Source organism: Solanum verrucosum, unplaced genomic scaffold (genome assembly GCF_900185275.1).
Source record: "Solanum verrucosum unplaced genomic scaffold, falcon-dt-bn FXZP01000157.1, whole genome shotgun sequence".
Taxonomy (NCBI): domain Eukaryota; kingdom Viridiplantae; phylum Streptophyta; class Magnoliopsida; order Solanales; family Solanaceae; genus Solanum; species Solanum verrucosum.
In genome coordinates this window covers 1603449-1608170 of record NW_026020185.1, presented here as the reverse complement: position 1 = coordinate 1608170, position 4722 = coordinate 1603449, and the positions used below count along the sequence as shown (strand labels likewise).

At 30.9% G+C, this 4722-nt stretch overlaps 1 pseudogene; it reads right to left on the bottom strand.

Annotated features, from left to right (window-relative positions):
• Positions 1-613: 613 nt before the first annotated feature.
• On the bottom strand, positions 614-2363 carry LOC125829354 (glycine-rich protein 2-like; annotated as a pseudogene).
• Between the last annotated feature and the right edge of the window lie 2359 nt (positions 2364-4722).

Sequence of the window (4722 nt, the reverse complement as noted above, 5' to 3'; positions counted from 1 at the left end):
ATATGAGATTTACATCTCTTAGGTATTGTTTTTTAATTTAATATCTAAAAAAATAAAAAAGTAGGACCAAGTCTTTTTACTTGAATCAAAGTGTAGGAACATTAATCCCATTTTTTCCTCTTTTTTTTTATGTACAACACCAACACATAAATTATAAGACAATACCACTTTCGAACCCTTTTTCTAAAAAAAAGACATCTTGTGCTCAACCAAATGATTTGTTTGAACCTCTTTATCTCTTTCCTTTAGCATAATCATTGTATTTTTCTCCTTGTAGTATATGTGTAATCAGGGGAATCGTAACAAGGGAACGGTGAAGTTGTTCAGTGACCAAAAGGGTTTACGTTTCATTACCCCTAATGATGATGGTGATGATATTTTTATTTATCAATCTGCTATAAGATCTGGTGGTTTTCGTAGCTTAGTTGATGGTGAAGCTACTGAGTTTGATATGGAACCTGGAATGCTTGCTACACTAAGGTGGTCAATGATACCGGCCAGATGGTGCTCCTTTCAAAGAAGGATCCCTTGATGGTGGAGGTGGTGGAGGTTATAATTATGGTGGTGGTTGATATAGATGTAGAGGTGGGAGATAAGGTGGTGATGACGATGGTTACGACAGTGGCAGGCGGTATGGCAGTATTGTGGTATGGAGGTGATGGTACATATAGCGGCGGTGGTGGAAAGTGTGGTGGAGGTGGCAGTGGTGGAGGAGGAGGTGGTTGTTACAAGTTTGGGGAAAGTGGTCATTTAGAAAGGGAATGTAGCCAAAGTTGGGAAGATGACCATATCCACCACCTTGACTACATTCCCTTGCGAAATGCCCATCTTCCCCACACTTGTGACACCCACTACCTCCTCCACCACTACCACTATACACACCGCCACCTCCACCATACTTTACACCACCATCATCACATCAACCATAACCTCCATACCGCCTGCCACTACCCTAACCATCTTCAGCACCACCATATCTCCTACCTCCACATCAATATCAACCACCACAACCATAGTGATGACCTCCAACACCTTCACCATCACGGGATCCTCCTTTGAAAGGAGTAACATCTGTGTCGGAAACATTAACAGTCTTAGTACGGCCGTAATTCTCATATTCCACATCAAATTCAAAAACTACCCCATAAGCTAAGCTACGGAAACCTTCAGATCTAATACCAAATTGATGAATAAAAAATTACTAAGACCATCATCATGACTAACGAAACCAAAACCCTTTTGGTCATTCATTCACTTCACCGTTCCCTTGTTCCTACTCCCCTGATTATACCAACATACAAAAGAGTTGATTTTATGTAAAATTTACTTTTACTTTAAATCATATAAACGATCATCATCGAAAAAACTCGTTTCCAACGACAACAATAAACATATATAACACCTAGACTTCATATTTATTTTTATTTTATAGTAATAATAGTGAACAATATGAATAAAAGAGAAAAACTTATAAAACATGTTTATAAAATCAATTAAGCAAGATAGTATTAGTAAAACTAATAAGTTTAAAATATAGATTTCTACCTTTGCATAAGGGAATATTTGTTCTTTTACCTAATTTATATTATATGTCATAAAAAAATTCTAGAAGAAGTCTCAGCATATGATTAGTTTGAATTACAATCAAATTCATTACCAATAGATCGAAAATTTGATGCAGCAGGAAAATTTTTAGTTTGATTCAAAATATGTAAAGCTAAATATAAATTTTTATCCAAAATGTTTTATCTCTTTAAACAAATAATTTAGCTTTTAAGAATATAAAAGTCAATCAACAATATAAAAAAAAATCTATGAACATTTAACATTTTGTAATTTATGAGTTCATAAAATATTGATTTCTTTAAACGTGCATTGTATAATAATGCCATGTCAATTGTATTAAACAGCTGCATAAAAACAGAATTTGTGTGAATGCAACTGATTTAATAACATTAATGAAAGACAAGTGTTTTCAATCAATATATATTTTTAAATCATTAGAAAGGATAATTATGATTTAACCTAAAGAAGATGTGCCTATTAACAAAAAAATTAATTATAGAAAGTTTTCATATGAAAATCCTTGCCAACTTAATTTTATAGAAAGTTACCCCAAAACATTAACATAAAAACCAAAAAACAATGTTCAAAAGTTTATCACAAGAATAATTTTGACCATTGTGATTTTAAAATCTGGTTATTCATATGTACTAGTTTCCCTATGACCATTGGGATCAAACCACGAGTCATACTATTACTTGTTGGATCAAGTGATGAAAGCTAAAGAAGATCCCTTTCAGAAATAAAGTGTTTGAACTGCTCAATTTTCTTACTACTGAAACAAGAACACATACTGTCATTTATAGGCTTACAGTTAACTATTTAAGCTAAAATAAAGCAACTAACTATTAATGGAGAAATATGGGAAAAGTGGTAAACATGACCCACTACAATAAGAAGATAATTCATTGACTAGCTAAAAACTTAAGCCAACGAATCCGAATAACCAGACTCACAAACTAATTTCTTGCAACTTAATTAATATGAAGAATAAGTCAACACACCTCATTTCTTAAAAATCACAAACTCTCATTTGTTGTCTGAAGAAGTCATGTTTGTTGTGAAGAATGGTTTTTTTTATAACCTCATCAAACTAATCATTTGTGCCACAAAGAGTATTCCAACAACAACACGATCACGAATGAGTTGATAAGGGATGTTGATGTACTTCGTCCTACCGTGAAAAGAATGATTTTTTGTCATACCAATTGTCACCTTGTTGCCTCAAAATATTTCAGTTGGACCAATCTTCTCTTGTTGAAGATCCACTACCAAATTCGTTAATCATATAACTTGACAACTTGCTGAAGTTGCATCCATGTATTCTTCTTCTAGAGATGATAATCCTACTCTATCTTTTTTTTTTAACTCCATGAGATTCATCCGAAAGAAAGATTAAAAATATTTCCATTTGTTCTCCTGCGATTTTCTAAGCTACCTTCCCAATCACTATCAATAAAACTAAGAAATCTGCAATATGATACTTTTGATTACCAAATGTATAAAATATCTACCTCTGCAAAGAGGCATAGGCATGCTTTTGCTTAATTTATATTAAATTTCATAGCATTTTTCTAGTAGAAGTCTAACGATATGATTAATTTGAATTAGTATCAAATTCATGACTGATAGATGAGGAATTCAATTCACTACGCAAAATTTTAGTTATATTCAAATTATTAGAAAAGGCTGAATATATTTTTTTATCGGAAATATTTTATATTTTTAAATATATTTTTTAAGGGTAGAAAAATCAATCAACAATTTAAAGATTTTTTTCAATAAACAGTTAACATTTTAAAATTCTTGTGTTCATAATATACTAATTTCTATGAATGTGCATTGTACAATAATAGCATGTCGATTATATTAAATAGTTGCATATCAAAAGGAATTTGTGTGAATGCAATTGATTTAATAACATTAATGAAAGACAAGTGTCTTAAATCAATTTATATTTTTAAATCATTAGAAATGATAAATATGATGTAACCTAAAGAGTTGTGCCTATTAACAAAATATTCACTTATAGAAAGTTTAGGTCCTAAAAATCCTTGGCAATATAATTTTATTGAATGTTACCCCAAAAATTCAAGATAATAACCAAAAACAATAGCTAAAAAGTTTATCACATGACTAATTTTGACCATTGTAATTTTTGAACGGTGGGATATCCTTATGTACGAGTCCCCCTACATCCAATGGTCTCAAACCACGAGTCATACTATGACTTGTTGGATCAAGAGATGAAAGGCAAAGAAACATCTTTCAAAAATAATATTTTTGAAGTGCTCAATTTTCTTACTACTGAACAAGAACACATACTGCAATTTATAGGCATACGGTTAACTAATTAAGCTAAAATAAAGCAACTAACTAATAATGGAAAAACAAGAGGAAAGTGGTAAACATGATCCACTAAAACAAGAAGATAATTCATTGACTAGGTAAAACATAAACCCACTAATAAAAAAAACAAGACTCACAAACAAATTTTGTGCAACTGAATTAAGTAGAAACGTTTGGCCATGCGATTTTACGATGATTCCATCTCATGATTCCATAACATGAGATGTGATTCCATATTCTCCAAAAACCATGATATGGAATTATATGGGAATTCCATATCATGATTTGAGATATTTTAATACAAAAATTGATCCACGAGTTTATATTTTGTTAAAACAACCCCATATTTATATCTACTAACCATTTATTTCATATGTAAATATAATTTATAATCACATCATTACTTTTTAAAATTTATTATTCTCACCGACATAAAATTTATTATTCTCACCAACATATAGTCACTTTAGCTCACACCAACCGATTGTTGAGTAATAAATTTATTTTATGGCATTAATAAGTGAACATTTATATTTTATGTGTAAGTTATTAGTATTTAGTTACATATTTCCTATCAACTTTGTGTAAAGAGATAATATTTATTTTATGACTTTGCATTGTCTTGGAAGCACTATTTTTATTACTCTTACAAACATTATTTTTATGAAGTGCATTCTATAATGCTTCCAATTTATTTTATGTTCACTAAACTAGTATTGATGTATTTTTTATTTGATAGGATTGTGTTGGTGTGATTGATGGAACATATATAGAAGGAGAGGTTCCTAAAGCGGTGCAATAAGCATATCG